Genomic DNA, 22,605 nt, shown 5'->3' with positions numbered 1-22,605 from the left:
CTTTCATTCTGAAAGTTAATACGTGGTTCCATCAGGCCCAGCAGATTGTCTTATCAAACTTTTGTCTGGGGCCGTCCCATGCCCTGGAAAGACAATGACATAAATTGGATGTGCAGAGGGCTTTCCGTATTTACATCAGGAGGATGCCAAAGATAGGAAAACTGAGTCCCTCCAACCGTCCTCCATTGGCTCTAGAGTCACCCCATCGACAGTGGGCAGATGGTTAAGAGCCTGCATAGCTACAGCCTACCAGTCCAAGGCTCTGCTCTTACCCGGACGGGTAACTGCACACTCAACAAGGAGTGCTGCCTCCATGGCAGCTTGGGCTACCCAAGCATCCATTGAGAAAATTTGCAGGGTGGCGAACTGGGCATCCTCTTCGCCATTTATTAGACACTATAAGTTGGACTCCTTTGCGTCGCCTGACGCATTCAGGAGAAGGATATTACAGAAGGTGCATTCCACAAGGGGGAGGGGGAGCAATGGCCTAGGCCTCTTCCTGCCCTTGAAACGGTAGGCTTTGGTAAATCCCATTCTTGGATCTTCCCTCTATCACACTGGAGAAGGGACGCTGGTCCTACCAGATATGTTCCTTCTCGGTAGGATAATGGGAGGGTCCAAATTTACCCTTACCGATGGCCTGGGCTGGGGTCGAGGACAACTAATCCCGTGTTCAGGCTTTATTTACAGCTACATCTTCGTTGAAATTGGAGAGGGGGGGGCACCTGGGCGTGGCTTCAATTTTCATTCAGTCTCTGGGCAAAAAGGACATAATAGAATCCATTCTTGGACCCTATTCTTGGACCCTCCCACTATCCCAACGAGAAGGAATGTATCACGTAGGATCAAACCTCCCTTTCGTGTAAACTAGAATAGCACAAGGCAAACAACAAGAGCTCTAGAGCTGGTACTTGCAGATTTGGTGGGGCGAATGCAAGCCAGTTTGGGTGGAGCAAAGTATGCACTGGTCATTGTAGATGACTACAGAAGATTTGGGTTCTTCTATTTACTAGAGTAAATCTAGACAGCGTACTAAAAAGCAGAGACATCACCCTGCCAACCAAAGTGCGTATAGTCAAAGCTATGGTTTTCCCAGTTGCAATGTATGGCTGTGAAAGTTGGACCACAAGAAAGGCTGAGCGCCAAAGAATCGAGGCCTTTGAACTCTGGTGCTGGAGAAGACTCCTGCAAGTCCCTTGGACTGCAAGGCGAACAAACAAGTCAGTTCTAGAGGAGATCAATCCTGACTGCTCTTTAGAAGGCCAGATCCTGAAGATGAAACTGAAATACTTTGGCCACCTAATGAGAAAGAAGGACTCACTGGAGAAGAGCCTAATGCTGGGAAAGATTGAGGGCAAAAGAAGAATGGGACGACAGAGAACGAGGTGGCTGGATGGAGTCACTGAAGCAGTAGGCATGAGTTTAAATGGACTCCAGAGGATGGTAGAGGACAGGAAGGCCTGGAGGAATGTTGTCCATGGGGTCGCGATGGGTCGGACACGACTTTGCAACTAACAACAACAAAATTGTTACTACTAGAGAGTAAATTAGAGGTGATACAGAAATTTAAGCAATGAGTAAGCTTCGTAGAAAGAAAGTATAGACAACAGGTATGTCAGCTGCAAACTGACAGAGGTTCAGAATTCAGTCAACAAGTTTTCAACAGTGGTTGGGACAGTTAGGAATAAAACAGACACACAAATCTGTATACAGCAGCTGAGAATGGCGTGGTCGAGAGACGGAATGGTGTGTTACAAGCATGAAGGATTCACTGCTGGAGGATTCTGGTCTGAGAAGGTCATATTGGGATGAAGCCATGTTGACTGCTAATTATTTAATCAATAGGCTGTGGAATTCCTCAATTAATGATACTTCATATGCTGTGCTATATGGGAGAAAGCCAACTCTGGCACATTTAAGGATGTTCGGAAGCAATTCATTGGTGCATATTCCAAAAGCAATCAGGAGAAAAGGTCAACTAGGGTTAGAGGCTTATGGGTTATGAGCCTGGCTCAAAGAGCTATCGCTTTAGTTATGGGAGCCAAAGAATAGTCATTTCCAGTTCTGCTAGCTTTGCAAAGCAAAATTGGAACAGAATTGATGCCAATTTTTAGAATGATCCACTTAGTGATGGTGATCCGCTCAATGATGATAACTCACCAATGGTGTCAGCGTTCAGGGAGGAGAAACTGAAAAAGAACAAGAGTCAGGAGAAGATGATGACTCAGATATGAAGCAAGAGAGGATTGAAACACCAGAGCAGTCAATGCCATGCAAGTCAGAGCGATGGAACTAGGGGATTCCACCTGACAGGTATTCTGCTGGTGAGGTTAAGGTGTGTAATGTTTGGTATGAGTCAAGAAACTGTCAGGAAATATTGGTATTACCCAAAATTGAACAACAAGAAACCATGGAGAAAGAAACGAAATTCATTGGTGAACATAAAAATGTTCACATCTATGACTTTGCCACAAGGTTGCAAAGCCGTAGGATGTAAATGGGTGTACAAAAAGAAAGTATTACCCAACAATGAGGTACAATATAAAGCAAGATTAGTGGCACAAGGTTTTTCACAAAAGAAAAATGTGCACTATGATCAGGTATTCGCACCAACAGTGAAGAGTGAAAGCATAAGGTTGGCACTAGCTTTGGCAGCAGCACGTGGCCATAAAATTTGGGATTTTGATATAACTACAGCATTCCTCAATGCAGAATTAGAGGAAGAAATTTACATGGTTCAAGCACCAGGGTATGAAAGCAAAAAGCCTAACACTGTATATAAATTGAACAAGGCCATTAATAGGCTGAAGCAGTCAGCCAGGAATTGGAGTAACTGTTTAGATATGGCATGGAACGGTCTTGGGTTCAAGAGTTGCAAGGCTGATGGTTGCATATATACTGGAAAGATACAAGGTGGGAATTGTCAATTATTAGCATTTGTAGATGATCTCTGTTTAATGCAAAAGATTTATCACAGATAAAAGAATTTGCTAATCAATTAGAGAAAAAAAATGAATTAAAAAGATTTGGGTGAAATAAAAAAATTATCTTTGTGTAGAGATACAAAAAACTGAGAAAGGTGATTATGTTCTCAGACAAAGAAGGAAAATTGAACAGCTGTTGGAGAGTTTCAACATGAAGGATTGTAATTCTTCTCCAACACCTATGAGCACAGATTTTCACAACAATTTGGGTGAGGACAAAAGTGAAGCCTGTGATCAAGAGATATATCAATCTGCAATAAGGAGCTTGTTATATCTGTCACAGTGGTCCAGACCAGACATAGCTTGTGCAGTAAGCATCTTAAGTCGTTTTACTGCTGCGCCAACACAATTGCATTGGATGGGTTATCAGATATTTGAAGGGCACTGTGAACTTGGATCTTCAAATACGGATCTCTGAAGAATTGAAATTGAAATGTTATGTTGAGAGTGATTATGCCAATGATATAAATACCAGAAAGTCTAATTCTGGTATTGTGGTATTGTTTGGAGGGACCTTAATTGGTTGGAAGTCCAGAAAACAAACAACTGTAGCCATTTCTATGGCAGAGGCAGAATTTATTGCTCTGTCTGAACTTTGTTCAGAGGTGACTTGGTATCTATAGTTGTTACAGGATTTAAATGTAAAGGTAAATGAAGCTATAACGGTGTTTGAGGATAATGCTGCTTGCATAAAAATGGCAACAGGTGATAAGTAAAAAATAAAAGCAAGCATGTGGATATTAAATATTGTAAAGTAAGAGAAGCCATCAAATGTAAATTGATTAGCTTGCTTCAGTGTTCTTCAGAGGACAATCTGGCAGATATAATGACCCAAGCCATTGGATGGAGTGCACCAAGGGAAGACTATTAAGTTATTTGGTTTTATGTCTATTCCAGTCATGAAGGGAGGAATGTCAGTATATAAGAGTTCATGAATTGGAATAGATATGGCAACAGATCATTCAATGGGGACTGTTTGGTGATTCAGACAGTTTGGAGCCTAGACATGGCTTATCTTATCTGGTCTTTATATAAGAGTTAGTTTGTCTTTGAATTATTGCTTCTGTGATTATACAGATTCTGTGGTTCTGGATTCTGAGTTCTGGTTCTGGCTTCCGCTACATAAGTATTGTATACATGCATCATGCTTTATATAAAGAAGCTTCTTTTATACATGAATCCTGCTGAATTATTTACTTGTGTGCTGGTTGGATTGCTGCAAACTCTAACAAAAATATATAAATTCCTTGATTTTAGTGAAATAACATTATATGTTAAATATACCTTGGGTAACCAGCTCTACATTAGTGGGTTAATTTGCTGCTTATATGCATTTTGTTGTAATTACCTTATAGTTATTTCCCCTTTAACTTTTTGAAGCAAAATATTGTGTTATCAATATAATTATAGGAATGAAAATCATACATTATGAATGATCAATATCTCTATATTCTCATAGATCTTAGAACTAAAACACATTCAAATTATTCATATGGAATAGAACAGTTATATAAAACATATACTGGTAAGTGTTACAAAATTTATTTTCATTTCTACTGACTCGTTTTTTGGTAGTAGCAATAGCAAACTATGATTTTGAAACAATCTGAAACTCAGATAAATTAATCACTTCTAAAATTTAATTGGAATATTGACCCATATCTTTGGAGATACAGTGGTACTTCAGTACTCAATGTAATTAGTTCTGGAAGCATCATGAGTACCAAAAAATTATGAGTACCAAACAGATTTTTCCCATGAGGAATAATATAGTGAGTCACAAGGCAGCTGAAACCGAAAAGTTCTAGCTTGAGCATTGAGTATCAACAAACAATGAGTACTGGGACAACATTTTTGTATCAGAATGTGTTGAGTACCAAATTCAATGAATTTCAAAGCAATTAATACTAAAGTGCCAGTGTGTTCACAGCCTGTTATGACTTGTCCAGTTTTCAAAAAATATAAACATTTAAATAATTGTCTACCCTTATTAGGGGAAATGGACATTTGCTTTTTCTAATCCTTAAGAACTATTTATTATGAGCTAATGTACAACTGTAATAAATAATAAACAGTATTAGGAAGACCATCTGGTCACAGGTGCCTATGCCAATTTTATAATCATTGATTTTGTAATTTCTGCATTCTTATACATCAAAGGAAAGAAAATCATAATGATTTCTCTGACACTAGCATAATTATTCACTCTTTGTAATGAACATATATCTGGATTTATCGGTTAGAAATGGTGACTTTTAAAAAATACAATGGAACATAAAGCCAGATTTTTCTTAGTTAATTCCCTAGCTAGGGATACATCAATTTAAAAAATTAAGATTATTTGTTAGTCACTTAGATGTGATTGAATTCCTTGTTCTTTTTCTTAAATTTTGATCTGACATGACGTGACCTTTTATCTTCATATATTTGAACATTATAAATGTTTAGCAGTGTAGTGTTGTAACCCAGTCTGAATTATTTAATTTGGTTAATTATAATACGACACATAGGGGGAGAATCTTTTGTTACAAGCAAAATGATTCAAACCAAGTTAATATGTTTTGTGCTGCATGAGTGGTGATGTCTGTATTGAGAGGTTACAAAATGCTTTTTAAAAGCAAACTACAAATTGTGGTTGTAAAACCATGGGGTACTATTAAACCTATTATAATGAAATTTTGGAAATTGGATATATAGATATACACATATGCACACACATACCCATATACACACTTTTACCTATCATAAAGAAATGATAGAACTCTAAGTAGTTAATTATTTTTAAGATTTTTTTAAACTTTCTGTCTTTTTCTTTAAAAATTAACACAAGAAGTTTGGTTTATAATTTGTCATATTTAAAATGATTAATTTCACTAGAAGTTGCCAGTCTCTTAGATGCTTTAATACTTTTACATGTGCAATTTTAGTTATTAATATTCCAACTGGAATAAAATTAGACTCAAGAACTGTACAGGCAAATCTGTAAGGTGCTTTTTAAAAGCAAAGTTAAGAACTATGATATTTGGAATAACACATACTCCTCAATCATGACAGGTGGATAAAAATCAATGAATAAAAACATTTTTTTATTTAAATGGGATTTTTAAAAATTTTATCGAATTTATTTTAATAAAATGCTTTTGAAGTAAAAATCTACCTAAAGATAGTTTTCTATTTAAGATACATTTAGTTTATTCAGCATGAAATGGAGCTTAGTTATGTAGCATGAGGCTGTATATTCTGCAATAGTTACATTTTTTGTAAACTCATTCAGTGAATCCAAACTCTGCAAGCTAAATAAAGACCTTCATTTTGTTTGCAAATAATAATATTAAAGATTCTAACTACCAGCAAGAATGAGTCCTTACATTTAAAGAGCACCTGTCATTTCAGATCCATCATGGTAGTGCCTGTTAGCGGGCATCCACTCACCTGCTGCCTGCCATGTCCCTCACCTGGTTGTGTCACTGCCGTATCACCAACCATCCCATTAAAGTGAATGGGACTGTCGGAGAGTCAACAGCGGGTCAGAGGAGGAGCCGCTGTGGGACAGATATGACAGTTAATCTTTAAAAATTATGATTTAAATCATGATTTAAATTGATTTGAAATCAAATCCACCCTGGTGAGAATTAATATTTAGATGATCAGATTATAGAAGTTTAATAGGAATACAAATATTTTTTTTCCCAGAGGCTTGGAAAAGATGTTATTTTACTTGTCTGTTGTTCATTTGTGGCTATGTGAAATATTGCTAAACATATTACTTCTGTTTAAAGGTAGTTACTGTTGAATTATCAGTTTTGAGTGACTCAACTCAAGAGTGACTCAGCAGTGCTTTAGAACTTGATTTTAAATACTGAAGTAGGTAGACCATTTTTTTGTGTCAACAGAGTCATTTGATATTTATGTTTTATTGAAAATCATGCTGATTGGACAACATTATTTTTGTAACTTCTTTAAAAGTGAAGTTCTGTTCCTGTACTTTAAGATCTGTTCGTGTACTTTCTGAATATGAGTTTTCATTATTCTGTTGTGTGCTCAGTAAATAGTCTTCTTAATGTTTAATTTAGACAAAATGTTAATGTTCTCAGAGTTTAAAGTCAGATATGGGCTTTGGTGATATCATACTGAAATGGATACAAATCAATGTGTATTAATAACATAACAGATGTCTCTGCACATTATTAAATTGTTGGTAACTGGTTGTGGTGAGAATGTTTGTAACAGTGGATGTTCTGAGCATGTGCCTGAAAATAATTGCTTGTTCATTGGTTCCATATAACTCCAATTAGCAAAAGTAGAACTTCTATTGTGTGATGGTATGGTTGATTAAAGGTTGATGGTTGATGGTTGATTAAAGGGCTAAATGGTTTGCAATGCTATATGCTGAATAGATGTGATTTTAATTTGCCATTGTATATGCAGTTTCAATATATTCAGCCTATTGCCTATGGGTGCTTTGGGCAAATTAAAAATGTAAAATATTCAAAGAGTGAAAATATTCAAAGAGTGTCATTATTCAAAGAGTGTATTAAATTAAATAAATTTGACAGTTCAAACATTTTCGGTTGTGGATGACCTTACTTCAGTTGTGGATGACCTTACTAGGCCTCAAAATGCAGAGTGATCTTTGGTGTGATCTCAAGATGGAGAATGATGTCAAGATTTCATCCAAAGGAGAAAATGTTATGTAATTAATAATTACAATTAGCGTCACATAGATTGGATAAATGATCAAATCTTTGCATATACTAAATGCAGTTCAATCTTGATGCTAAGGAACATTGAAAGATGTAGTATTGAACTACTTAAAAATAATAAAGGTAAAGATTCCCCTCACACATATGTGCTAGTTGTTCCTGACTCTAGGGGGCGGTGCTCATCTCCGTTTCAAAGCTGAAGAGCCAGCGCTGTCTGAAGACGTCTCCGTGGTCATGTGGCCAGCATGACTCAATGCCAAAGGCGCACGGAATGCTGTTACCTTCCCACCAAAGGTGGTCCCCATTTTTTCTACTTGCATTTTTTACGTGCTTTTGAAACTGCTAGGATGACAGAAGCTGGGACAAGTAACGGGAGCTCAGCCCGTTACACGGCAGCACTAGGGATTCAAACCGCTGAATTGCTGACCTTTCGATCGACAAGCTCAGCATCCTAGCCCCTGAGCCACCGCGTCCCCTTAAAAATAATAACACTTCTATAAAATATATATTTTAGTGTAAAACTTGCTAACCAAATTAGTTTTCAGTTTAAAAGAAGAAATTTATAAAAAATGAACAAACACCCACCAGCCAAAAGAAAAGACATAAAGAAAATTAAAACAATGCTAAAAGGATTAAAAATGTCCCCAAATGATACTTAGCTAAAGTCTACTCCTGCAGGACAGGAGTGTGAGAGGATGTCAACATGAAGGATGCTATTAGAGGTAACGGGTTTTCTTTTCCAAATGGAAAATTTTGCATTTCTTCTGTGTGCTGCTTGGTGAGTCCAAGCCTAAAATGGTGGATCATTCCGGATCATGCAGCAGCAATTCAGCTGGCTCATCCCCCATACAGGATTTGATAAAAGTCTATCCAGGGATGAAATCTAAAATTTTTCCGTACCGGTTCTGTGGGCGTGGCTTAATTGGTGGGTGTGGCTTGGTCAGGTGATGGGTGGGCATGGCCAATAACAATAAATAATAAAAATAATAAAATGCACAAAACAATAAGAAGTACCAAAAACCAACTTTGACACTTTACACATACACAACACAACACAACTGACTCACACACAATGTAAAAGCAGCTACACGTCACCCAAAGTACCCCCTGAACAAGCAGGAACCTCACACAGACACAAGAAGCTCAAAAACCAACTTTCACACTTTACACATACACAACTCAACACAACTGACTCACACACAATGTAAAAGCAGCTACACGTCACCCAAAGTACCCCCTGAACAAGCAGGAACCTCACACAGACACAAGAAGCTCAAAAACCAACTTTCACACTTTACATACACACAACACAACACAACTGACTCACACACAATGTAAAAGCAGCTGCACTTCACCCAAAATGGCCCCTGCAAGAAGCAGGAACCTCACACAGCCACAAGCAGCTCAAAAACCAACTTTCACACTTCACACACATACAACACAACTGACACACACACAAAATGCCACATACAGCTTTGTGAGATTTTGTGTGTTTGTATAGTTAGAGTGAAACACTACAGAAACACACCAAATCTCAAAGCTGCACAAATATTTTATTATTTTATTTTATTTATATTTTTAGATAAAAGCAACTAATTTTAAAACTTCCTTAACTTTAAATTGCTACGTCTAAAAAAAATAAAACTCCTAAAAAAAACCCTAATTAACTATTTTTTTAAAACTCCTCCCCCCTTACTTACCCAATTCAAGGGAAAAGACAGGCAGATTGAGTTGCTCACCAATGAGATGGATTGCAGGCAGGCAGATTCAGTTGCTAGCTGATGCAATTGATTGGCCGGAATAGCGAGCGAGACCAAAAGAAGCAGGAAGCTGCCAAGTAGGCAAGTGGGGACCGGGTGATTGGGTGGGCATGGGCGGTGGGGGGGGGGGAGCAGGGATTTTTGATACCGGTTCTCCGAACTACCCATCCCCATCACTACCAGATCGCCCGATCCGGTCTGAACCGGGAGCATTTCACCCCTGAGTCTATCCATAAACACTCTCTGCAGACAGGTGGCGGCCTTGGCCACTGTCCTGTCAGGCAAGGGCATGACCTCACTTGCATGACACTCTAGGGTATGTAGTTTTTTGAAGGCAGTCTCCAACTTGTTACCATCTACCATCCACCAGTACCCAACTACGATCTGTCCGCCATTTTGCAGGCACTCACCTCTCCTCCGTTTGAACCCTTGGGGTCCACCAGCATCAGACTACTTACCTTCAAAGTGGCCTTTCTGGTGGCGATCATGTCAGCGCGCAGAATATTGGAACTGGTGGCCCTGTCTGTACGACAAGATTTATGTATTTTCCATCCAAATTGTGTTATTTTTTTATTAGACCCAACATTTATGCCCAAAATTAACACCTGGTTTCACAAGGCATAGGAAGTTGTTTTGCCGGACTTTTGCCTGAACTCCAGACATCTGCGAGAAAAACGCTGGCATACCTTGGACATCCGCAGAGCTCTTCATAAATATATAAAATGTATGGCCAGGTTTCGGCGAACAGAGGCTCTGTTTGTTTCATTTCAGCCCAGGTCTATGGATAAGAAGGTCTCAGCATCTTCAATTGGACGCTGGCTAAAGGCTTGTATTTCGTTGACCTACCACTGGGCCGCATCACAGCTCACTCGACTAGGAGTGCAACCACTACGGCAGCTTGGCCCACACAGGCCTCCATCTTGGAAATTTGCAGGGTGGCCACCTGGGCTTCCCTCTCTCTATTTGTCAGGAATTACAAATTAGACATATTTGCTTCGACTAAAGCAGCGTTCGGGAGATGGATGTTACAATGGGTTCTGCCAGCCGAGGGAACTCTGGACCAATCGGTTTCCCGCCCTACAACGAGTTAGCTTGGGTATATCCCATGCTTGGACTTACCAAGCAGCGCACAGGAGATGTTGGACTTACCTGCACATTCTTTCTATGTGCTCTGCAGGTGAGGCCAATCCCACCCTGGTTCTGGTATGGTCTGGGGTCCAGGAGTGGTCGGTTTCATCGGTTGGGGTATGTCCTCTCCAGTTCCATGTCTTTGTTGAAAAAACTGAGGCATGGTTGGGAGGAAGAGGCATGGCCAAAGATTTTGCAACTCAGTCTCTGGCCGGTCAGGCAAATTGAATTCCATGCTTGGACTCACCTGCAGCGCACATAGAAAGAACGTTCAGGTAAGTCCAACGTCTCTTCTAAGTCATTATTTTTTGGTTCTAAGAAGTGGAGTGAATCACATTACCCAACTACTGAAAAATGGTTTTTTTTCTCTTTAAAAATTCCAACTAACTTCCACAAAGAAATAATAGTTCCAATTCTAATTTCTCTATTTTGTCACTATAAGTTTTGGCCCACATATTCTTTTTCCCCTCTCCATTTGTGCTTATACATACTGCCTTTTAAATATTTTAATTCTTTTTTCTTCATGATTACTGGTATTTTCCCTCCAAAAGTTGTTTATAAATGTGATTTTAACTCCAATTTCCTTTGAAGCAAATAAAATCAAAGACTTTCATCTATCACTGAGATTAGGCAAGATACTTCATGCATATTAAGAGCAAGAAAATGGCTATTAGTAATGTTATGGTGAAAGAAACCAACTAAATGATATGAGTAGTCATGGTGTATGCTAAATATACACTGTATTCTATCAAGAACTCTGTCAAATTTGAAGAGAACTAGGCAATGAAAATGCATTGGGGATCCCAGAAATCAACATCCTTCCTGCAGAGGCGCACATAATTTCTTTTTTCATACATATTGTATTCCCAAGAGCATATTTTGCTTTATGTACAGCAAGACAACTATTATGATCACTTGGTTCTACATTTAAATTGACTTGAGAACATGTCTAAAAGCTCATTATCCTTAGGAATTCAACATATGCTACATTCTTAAGTTTATTCATTTCCCTTTCTGTTGTCTAGAACTGTGTGTATTTTTAATAAATTATTAATAAATAATATTAATATTAATAAATAATATTAGGATTATTCTTTATACATTAGTTAAGAGTTGTATGATACATTTCTAATTTATATGGATATTGTGCTTCCACATTCTGTAGAAATTAGGCTGGAAGTACTGTGTGTTCTGATGGATATTAAGTTCTAAAAATAAAATATTAAACCTTAAAAATGTAATTTTAAGATTAAGAATTCAACTTCTTAAACATTTTGACTCAATAATATTTTAGTCATGCAATCAACAGTATATAGAAATAAAGGTACAGAGCATCCTTAATCTTTTTATAAAGCAGATACATTTAATGTATGTATACCTACAAAAGAATCCATATTTATTAAAATACTTTTAAGATTGCATCAACAGAATATATACGCAAAATCATTGGAAACAGTCATTCAACTTTACCCTCCTTTGGTCAAAACACTTTTAAATTCAGTATTCAGTTCAGGGAACGATATTTTAAGGAATCTGAGAAATTGGAGCAAGTTCAGAGAAAAGTAGTGAGGATGATCAAGCAACTGGAAACTAACTCCTAAGAAGAATGAAGCCTTGAGAAAAAAATGACTGAGGAGGTATATGATAGCCATCTCAAGCACTTGAAAGATTGTCAAATGGAAGAAGGTCAAGCTCTGTTGTCTGTCATTTCAGAGTGCTGGATATTGAATAATGGGTTTAAGTCACAAAAAAGGTTGATTCTAGCTGAACGTTAGAAATAAACTTCTCCTAAGAATAAGAACATTTTGTTAGTGGATCTATCTGCCCTCCCAGATGAACCAGACAGGAAACATTAATAGGTGAACTAATTCTATTATATTGTAAGATTATATTAACAGAGTCTGACGGCAGAAGCTCCCCTCCACACACATTTAGATCCATTATGGCAGATCTTTTTAAAGTTTCTTTCTCTGATTGTTAAGCCAATGGGGGCTCTTGTCTGTCTTATCTGATTGTCCCATAGGTGCTTTTTAAAAGGCAACTGGACTTCATTTGTTTTTCCTTGAAAACATTTGCTTCTTCAGTTCTGATTGAATGGCAAGGAATGAAAGTTCTCCAGTGTGGTTACGGGAGAATCCAAGAATCCAAGCATCTGTCCTTTCTGCCCAGAGACTGAGTCATAGACTTGTAGCCATGCCCTTTTGCCTCTCTCTCTGGCCCAGTTTTCGACTCAGTCTCACTGGAGAGAGACATTTCAAAACTGACAGATCAGACTGGACAACCTCAATTCTTGGACTCTCCACATCAGACAGGTTTTAAAAAGTGCATTTTGGTTTGGCAATCGTGAAAGAAGCAGGGGCTTTGCCACTTGCAGGATCGCCGGCCTGAACTTGATAGGTCGTGTTGGCTAATCCAGTCCATCTGGAACAGCTACCGACAATTTAGGCTCCAGGCATCTGCCTTGGTTGGCTCCCCTGGGTCCATCTCGGAACAGCCACCTAAGCTTTCGAGCTTCTTTCCGAAGCTGCCCGCAAGTGTGCTGGTTCACTCAATTCCATCCAGCGTGGCTGCTACCACCAGCAGCCCTCAACAGCCTTATTGGAGCTGCTTACTGGAGCTGCTGATCCAGTTCTACAGAGGAATTATTGAGTCTGTCATTTGCACCTCTATAACTGTCTGGTTCGGTTCTGCAACCCAACAAGAAAAACACAGACTTCAGAGGATAATTAGAACTGCAGAAAAAATAATTGCTACCAACTTGCCTTCCATTGAGGACCTGTATACTGCACGAATCAAGAAGAGAGCCGTGAAAATATTTGCAGATCCCTCGCATCCTGGACATAAACTGTTTCAACTCCTACCCTCAAAACGACGCTATAGAGCACTGCACACCAGAACAACTAGACACAAGAACAGTTTTTTCCCGAAGGCCATCACTCTGCTAAACAAATAATTCCCTCAACACTGTCAGACTATTTACTGAATCTGCACTACTATTAATCGTTTCATAGTTCCCATCACCCATCTCTTTCCACTTATGACTGTATGACTATAACTTGTTGCTGGCAATCCTTATGATTTATATTGATATATTGATCATCAATTGTGTTGTAAATGTTGTACCTTGATGAACGTATCTTTTCTTGTATGTACACTGAGAGCATATGCACCAAAACAAATTCCTTGTGTGTCCAATCACACTTGGCCAATAAAATTCTATTCTATTCTATTCTATTCTATTCTATTCTATTCTATTCTATTCTATTCTTCTATTCTATTGTCTATCAGAGCAGTTCGGGGTCACTGTCTCGTGTCTGCTAGGCATACCCTGCTATGGCAAGCTTGATTTAAATCATGGCAGCAGTGTTTCCTTAGAAATCACATCTGCCTGTCATGGCTGCATCTCCAAAATGGCGGCTTGCACAAAATTGGCTTGAAAAAAAGCTGAAAAAAAGGGGAAACAAAACTCTTATGTGAAATGGTCCTCAAAAGTGGAGGAGAAAGATGCCAGAAGAAGACAAAGCTCTGGAGAAGTAGATCTCCAGGGCTGAGAAAAAACAGAGTGGAGGAGCCTTTCCAATGCCTCTCTGACAGCTCCTGTCATTTCCCACCCTTTAGTGTCTGAGCCGTTGGCTCACTCCAACAATGCAGTTCAGCAGACCAGGCTACCAGAAGACGCAGGAGAGCTGTCTCCTCCATTGGCTTCACAAGGCAGCAAGGAGAAATATTGTGATCCCTTTTCCTGCATAGCAACAACACACTGGCAGGAAGCCTCTATCAGCAGAAGCTCTGCTCCTGAGGCAACATTTATGCCCACAGCAGCGTGGTTCCGCCCAGGGGCCAGTCAGGGTCCCAAAATACTTGAGGATATTCGAATTATCATTTCCCAAGCCATATCACAGGGAATAGCTGCAGGACTTCAGCAAAGACGCCATCCTGCATCTCTGGTATCAGAGCCTTCAACGTATTCACATCAGCAGCCTCAGCTCCCTGCTGACCAATCAGCCTTTCAGGGACCTTGATCCCACAGTCCCTCTTTAAGGAGTGAAGACTCACTCCTGGGTGATGAGGGCCAGAGGGAGTTTGATCTCTGAGAATGAAGGCCTAATTCTGGATCCTCCAGTTTTTATAGGTCTCTTCCCTCCAGCTCTATTTAAGCTCTATTTAACTACAATTCATTTGGAAGTGCAGGCTACTTCATTAGAGACACCCTTGGGCCCTCAGGACCTGAGTGAAGGTCTCTTTGCCAAACCAACTGCAGAACACGAGGAGATTCCTACTCCAAAGCTCTTCCAGGATATAGTCCAGAAACAAGAGGCTGATCCTGGGTCATACCCCTCTCCAAGTGGGAATGATAAACATTTTTACAAGCGTTTCAGCTGCCAACAGTTGATGGCCCAGTGGTGACCTTTGCCTCTTTCTCTTCCATCCTGTCTGGTGACATAGGGGATAGTTTGAAGGCTGAGGACAAGAAAGCAGAACTAACTCTGCGTAAAATGAATCAAGCAGCAGCCTGGGCAGTCAAGGCAGCTACTGCTACCTCCTTTTTTAATTGTACCTCCTTGCTCTGGCTTCACTAGATACAAGTGAGGGTGCCACCTCAGGAGGCTTAGCTCCACCAGAATATATGGTGGCTGCCACCCAATTCTTGGCAGACACCACTTTAAATGCTGCTAAGTATGCCTCCAGAGCCCTCTCATCCTCAGTATCATCTAGGAGAATGTTGTGACTCTCATTGGCAGGCTGACGTGAGGTCAAAATGGAGGCTAGCCTCTGCCCCTTACAAAGGTGGCACACTATTTGGGGAGGCCTGGAGCCAATCCTTGTAGAAAACAAAGAGAGATGGAAGGTTTTGCCTGGCATGTTCAGGCGAGTGGACTGTCGGTCTTCACCTTACTACTGCAGGCCTACATTTTGGTCTACCGAATTTGATCTCCCTCAACAGCAGAGTTATTTCTCACAAAGACCTGACTGCCAGCCAGCCAGATCTGGTTCTCACGACAGACCCAGGCAACAGTTTCAGGCCAAGCGGCCCTTTTGTGGGTCAGGAAATTGCCCTTTTCGTAGATCAAAGTGACTGCCTGACGGATCCTCCCATTGGCGGTCGCTTAGCTCTCTTTGCAGATCGATGGGAGGCAATCACAATGGACCCTTGGGTCTTCAACACAGCTAGGCTAGGCCTCACACTAGAATGTCTCTCTACACTCCTGAATCACTTCATTCATTGCCCTGTCCCCAAGAACAACATGAAAAATGGCCTCATGGAGACCATCATCCAACATCTGTTGGATATTCAAGCCATCGAGGAGGTTCCAGAGGACAACAAAGGACAGGGATTTCATTCAATCCTATTTGTTGTTCCGAAGAATTCGGAGGGATAGAGAGCAATTCCCGATCTCAAAAAATTCAATGTCCATTTGGTCTACAAAAGATTCAAGATGAGCTCCCTCCAATCCATCCTGGAGGGCATTCAGGAGAGCTATTTCCTCACCTCCATCAATTTGATATAGGCATACCTTCATGTCCTGATATTACTGGCCCATCATCGGTTTCTGCAATTTTATTACACAGGACATTACTACCAGTACAGGGCACTGCCGTTCAGGCTGGCTTCAGCAACCATATACTTTATCAAAGTACTGGCAGCACTGGCAGTTCACCTCAGGTCCATACCTGTGCGGCTCCAGTGTTACCTCGACGACATTCTCATATAGGCTCCCTCCCCTGTACGGGCGAAAGAGGACCTACAGACTACAATCCAGGCCCTGCAGGACCACGGCTTCTCAGTCAACTTCAAGAAGAGCCACCTGGTTTCCACCACTCGTCTATTACACCTCGGAGCAGTGGTTGATACCAGGTTGGGCAAGGTTTACCTCTCCCAGGAATGTTGGGACAGCTTAGTGGCCCTTGTGACTCAAATCTTAGAAGAGTGCAGGGTACCCATAGCCCTTCTATCGCGGCTCCTGGGAAAAATGGTGTCATGCATATCAATCATTCCCTGGGCACGACTGCACACAAGAACCCAGCAGTGGTTTCTTCTCCCATACCAACGGTCCGTCAGCAGCAGCTCCAATGCCAGGGTCTGGGTCTCCCCGTCGGTACTACAATCTTTCCGATGGTGGACATCTCCAGTGCTGACCAAGGGCTGTGTCTTCAAGGAGCCCAGCCGCCTCACAATTACTTCGGATGGTAGCCTCTTTGGCTGGGGTGCCCATCTACAAGCTCAAATGACCCAAGGGTGTTGGACCCAGACGGATGTAAAGAACAGTATAAATTGGCTGGAACTGAGGGCAGCACACTTGGCCCTTCAACATTTCCAAGACATGATTCATGAACAACATGTCCTGCTTCTGACAGACAATGTGGTCACCAAGGCCCATATCTATTGACAAGGGGGTACCCATTCCAGGTCCCTCATGCATGAAGCAGAATGACTAGGGCTCTGGCGGAGAGGCATCTTGCTTCCTTCCAAGCAGAACACATCTTGGGGTCAACCAATGTGCAGGCGGACTGGCTCAGCAGGGCCACGATAGACCACACCGAGTGGCAGCTACATCCAGACCTCTTCATAGAGCTGTCCGAGAGGTTCGGCCATCCGGTGGTGGACCTGTTCGCCTCCCCGACAAATGTCCAGTTGCCAAGATTGTTCTCCAGATTTGTGACACCGGGAGCAGAAGGGACCAACGCTCTCCACAGCCAGTGGCCCATCGGGCTGCTGTGCACCTTTCCCCCTCTTCCCCTCATTCCAGGGATAATATGGATAGTATTGACAGAGAGGATGGGGATCTTACTCCTTGCTCCCTACTGGCCCAGACCCTCATGGTACGTGGATCTGGTCAGCCTCTCAGTACCATGATCCTGGAGGATCCCTCAGGAGAGAATCTCCCTCAGCCAGGGGGTCTTGATCCATCCGGAGCCACAATGGCTCCAACTGATTGTCTGGCATTTGAGAGGAGTCTCCTAAGAAGGGACAAGTACTCTTCCAGGGTGATACATATGATTCAGGCTTCCAGACAACCGTTGACCAATAGAATTTATAATGCCACCTGGACAATATTTGCCAAATTGTGTTCCAAGGATCACATTGACCTCACTTTGGCTTCGGTGCCACAAGTCCTGGAATTTCTCCAGGAAGGACTGGATAGAGGACTCTCCCATAATAACATTCGCATACAAGTGGTGGTCTCTCTACAGTGTTGACATGTGGGGAGCGGAAGTCCCTCGCTCAACACCTGGTTATCCGAAGGTTTATCAGAGGTGCAGGTAACCTGCACCCTCCTGTAGTACACAGGTATCCCACTTGGGACTTAACTAAGGTACTGCAAGCCCTGACCTCTGCACCCTTTGAACCGCTAAGAACAGACACTTCCTGACCTTCAAGGTTACATTCCTCGTTGCCATCACTTTGGCCAGATGTATCTCAGAGTTGGCAGCCCTATCTGTCAGGGAGGACCTTTGTATCTTTCACACAAACAGGGTGGTCCTCAGACTGGACCCCTCCTTCATCCCCAAGGTGAATTCCTGGTTCCATAGGGCACAGGAAATCATATTGCCAGACTTCTGTCCAGGACCATCCTATGCCCTGGAGAAGAAATGGCACAACCTGGATGCAAGGAGGGCCCTCCGGATTTACATCAAAAGAACATCCCATACCAGGAAAACAGAGTCACTGTTTGTATCTTTTCAACTATCTTCAATGGGCACAAGAGTAACACCATCAACTGTAGGCCGATGATTAAGAGCGTGCATAGCAAAGGCCTACGAGACTCAGGCCCTACCACTATCCGGATGGGTAACGGCTCATTCATCTAGGAGTGCAGCCATGATGGCGGTGTGGGCAACTCAGGCCTCCATTGAAAACATTTGTAGGGTGGCAACATGGTCCTCACCATCACCCTTTATCAGACACTACAAACTGGATGCCTTTGCGTCAGTGGAAACGTATTTTGGAAGCGTCCTTAGGAACCCTATGAAAAGGTTCATACAGCAGTGGGGACTCCGGACCAACCGGCTCCCCACCCATAGGACTTTGGTATGTCCCATTCTTGGACTCTCCCGCAACCACACTGGAGAAGGGGCATTGGTCTTACTTGATACACTCTTTCTCTGTGGGTTGTGGGAGAGTCCAAACGCGCCCTGGTGACCATATGGTCCTGAGTACAGGAGCGATCATTTTGCACTAGGTAGACATTTTATTCACAGCTACACCTTCGTCAAAAACTGGGCCAGAGAGAGGCAAAGGGGCGTGGCTACAAGTCTGATGACTCAGTCTCTGGTCAGAAAGGACAGATGTCAACCCATTGGACTCTCCCGCAACCCACAGAGAAGGAGCATATAAGGTAAGATCAACGCCCCATTTGTATTCCTTCCAGTCATATGGTCGTTGGCATTATAAAGGTTGGTAATTAGTTCTCTGAGAGTCATTGAAGCCACTTAGGCATTTATTTATAGCCTCTGGGTCATCTGAATCAGTGCAAATGGATATGGAACCTTTTTGGAACTGCTGAAAGGACTGTGTTGTAGATAGGAGATAGGTGGTGTTGTATACCTCCTCCTCTGTTGTTCAATTTTAATATAGACAGCCTCTTTTATCCCTCTTTCAAACCATTCATTTTCCCTGTCCATTCCCTATTCCCCAGCATTCAGTCAGAAGTGAAGAAGCTTCTTGGATAAGAAGCAAAATATTTTCAAGGAAAAACTAAGAAAGTCCAGCTGCCTTTTGAAAAGCACCTTTGGGACAGCCATGACTTGGATGATTGAGAGTCTCCATAGACATTTTTTTCTGATTGTTTCCTAGGCAGCATCTCTTCCTCTCTTTCCCTAAAATCATCCACACATTCCATTACAGGATCTACAGATATCTATGGAGAAAGAAGAGAACTGGGAGACAAATAACATGAATCATTACAACATGGAACAAAGAAAGCAAATTAAGTCACATGTGATGCAACATCTAAGTTATCCTTTGCACAATAATATGATACATATATTTTGATATTATTATAACTTGCTATAGGCTCTGTTGAGTAGGACCAGTTTCAAGAGTAGTATACTATTCTTCACTGATTGTTTTTAAGCAGAACACATAGGGTACTTTTGCTTGGATTCCTGCAGGAGATTGAACTAAATGTCTACTTTCTACTCCTGTAATCTAATCTGATTGCTTTAGTTCACACAATTTGGCTTTTCAGTTTTCCACATTTGTTTGTAATAGTGAAAGCTGATTCCTGTTGTGTAAACTATCCAGTAGACATGTCTGATTATAATCTTTTATTCTGTTCCTCAAATTCCTCTTCCCTAATCCAGTCTGATTTTGGAGAATTTGAAATCTGTGGTAATACTTAAAGAGGAAAGGTTGATCTGTCCAAGGTGACTGAAGTTGATCCTGTTCTATCCACAATTATAAAGGGGGTGAATGAAGATGTAACAGCTCGAGTCACAATTTGATACTTCCTTTGAAATACCCAGTTAGAAATCCCCATATATGTAATGATCTTTAGACTTGCTAGGTCCAATTTTAGAGCTAAAATCATATTAAAGAAGTTTTTCTGTTTCAAAGGTGTTGTCTTGTATTACAATGATTCAGGCTAAACCTACTGAAAAGCTGTCTAATTATATTAGAAACTGTCTCGTAAATTATATGAAAGTGCAGTATTAAGCACAATTTCATGGAAGCAAGTCCCATTATGTTGAGAGTTAATTTAGAGTAAGTCTGTCTTGGTAGGGAGAACTATAGTCAAAGCTAATGTAAAGAATATCTGGCTAGGACAAAAATAATGTATCCCAGACAGTTCATCTAGATGTCTAGAAATATGATGCCACCTGATAGAAATATGAAATGCTTATTTAATCATGGAGGTTTGAGAGCTAGATATTTTGGGAAGATAGAATGTGGGGCATTTTTTTCTCACCTTGATATTAGCAGCACAAAATACTGAAGTCAAAGTATATACCAATTGAACTATGATCAAAAACTGTTAACTGTAGCATATTTCACAAGCATGTAAAAAGTAAGCTGACTAACTAACTAACTCTGAGTCTGAAGGATAAAGAGACATCAGTATTTTATGGTGGTATGGGAACGGTGGTATGGATGGATGGAAAGGAGATAGGAATATTTAGTTACTAAGCATAATCAATATATAAAATAAGAACACAAATATGTATAATTTAATGTTTGTCATTATTGCACGGATTTTTGTTAGATGAAATAGCTGTTTTTTTGTTGTTTGTTTTTTTTATTTGCATTTATATCCCGCCCTTCTCCGAAGACTCAGGGCGGCTTACACTATGTTAAATGATACAAGCTTTTCTTTTTACTTTTTTCTATGCTTTTAATGTAAAAAAGTTCAATAAAGTATATATATATATATATATATATATATATATATATATATATATATATATATATATATATATATATATATATATATATATATATATATATGTAAGCTGAAGATTTAATTTAAAATTATTTTCTAACAATAAAAGAATCAGTATTGAATTTTCTATAATGCCATGGCACATCAGGCAATATAAAAGTCTAATTTGTTTTTTAAACAGACCTCCCTCCTTTATTGCATTATTAAGTAGATTATACCTTTATAAATCTAATGAATGGAATCTTATTATTTAGGGAGAAAAATATGCATAATCTATATAAAGGAAGTCAAATATTTTATGGGGAGTGCAATGGCTGAGCAGTTAAGAAACTGAGCTTGTCGACTGGAAGGTTGGCAGTTCAAGACCATGTGATAGAATGAGCTTCCATTACTTGCCCCACCTCTTGCCAAACTAGCAGTTCAAAGCATGTAAATGCAAAGTAGATAAATAAGTACCACTTCAGTGGGAAGGTAACAGTATTCCATGCGCCTTTGCCACATGACCATAAAAGCATTTTTGGACAGCACTGGTTCTTTGGCTGTGAATTGGAGATGAGCACTGCCCCCTGTCTAGGGGAAACCTTTACCTTTAAAAAAATATATGCATAGGTGGCCTTTTTCTCTGTGAATTGAAGAATTACCCAGTATTTTAGTTTGAAGTGGGTAAAGTCAATTGGTCCAATCATTTTGAATGTGATAGAACTTGACTAAAGAAGAAAGTTAAAATCAAAGATAAAAATCAACAGTTGTGAAATGAACAATAATTTACTTTGAACAACTGATTTAATAAAGAGTATTTTAAGAGTGCTGAAATGTCTTAACTTAAAATGTCTTTATAAGCTGTAATTTGTCATGCAGTTCATATAACAGAATTGATGTAGGTAGATGAGCAGGATGAGTCTGAGGGCGGAGTCAAACATCGATTTGCTGTCACTATGCTTTCACAAGGGACCCAAGTCCAGCCCCCCCCAATCCGTTGACCCTTATCTAGCTTGAATTTGGTTTGACCTTCAGTAGACAAGACTCTTGTGTATAGGTAGCATGTAATAAACTTTTAGTGCTTTGAACTCAACTCCTGTTCTTATTACTTTCATCTGACAATTGATTAGGAACATTTTAGTGCCTAAGGCAAGCTTGTTTGTTGGCAAATTAAAACATAACTCTATACTTATAGCCCTGTTTTCACTATAGGTAGTCCTTGACTTACAACTGTAATTGAACCTAGACCTTTTATCATTTATGGTGGACATTTATAAACCAAAAAAATATTGGAGTAGAATTCATATCCTAATACAGAAGATTCTCAAAGTGAATATAAAGATAAAACCAGAAACTTTTCTTTTGGGTTTAATGAAAAAAAATTGGGGGAAAAATGGAACTTTGATGTTATATATGCTGACGGCAGCAAGATTATGTTTATGCACAAAAATGGAAGGACATTTTGATTCCCACAATGGACCAATGGCTGCAAAAATTGATGGAGTTTGTACAGATGGCTAAATTGACTGCTTTGATTAAAAAAAAAAGCACAACTACTTTTGTTTTGTTACTTTTGTTGGAAACTCTTCTGGGACTTTGTGCAGGTGGAGAAAAAATGAAGCTTTGATTCTGGGTTTTACTGATTAGATAGATTTGTTGTTATAGAAAT

General features: G+C 40.2%; 1 protein-coding gene across 3 annotated transcripts in view; it reads left to right on the top strand.

The window, feature by feature from the left end:
* CDYL (chromodomain Y like) overlaps positions 1 to 22,605 on the top strand; it is a 180,036-nt gene that overhangs the window by 23,418 nt on the left and 134,013 nt on the right. The window contains exon 2 of one of the 3 annotated variants that reach the window (XM_058176567.1): positions 4,444 to 4,509. The exons of the other annotated variants lie outside the window; for them this stretch is intronic. The gene's annotated coding sequence lies outside the window, so the exon portion shown is untranslated. The remainder of the gene's footprint in view (positions 1 to 4,443; positions 4,510 to 22,605) is intronic. 3 annotated transcript variants of the gene reach the window in all.

Source organism: Ahaetulla prasina, chromosome 3 (assembly GCF_028640845.1).
Source record: "Ahaetulla prasina isolate Xishuangbanna chromosome 3, ASM2864084v1, whole genome shotgun sequence".
Classification (NCBI taxonomy): domain Eukaryota; kingdom Metazoa; phylum Chordata; class Lepidosauria; order Squamata; family Colubridae; genus Ahaetulla; species Ahaetulla prasina.
The sequence above is the reverse complement of the archived record's forward strand: the minus strand, read 5'-3'. Positions and strand labels throughout refer to the sequence as shown.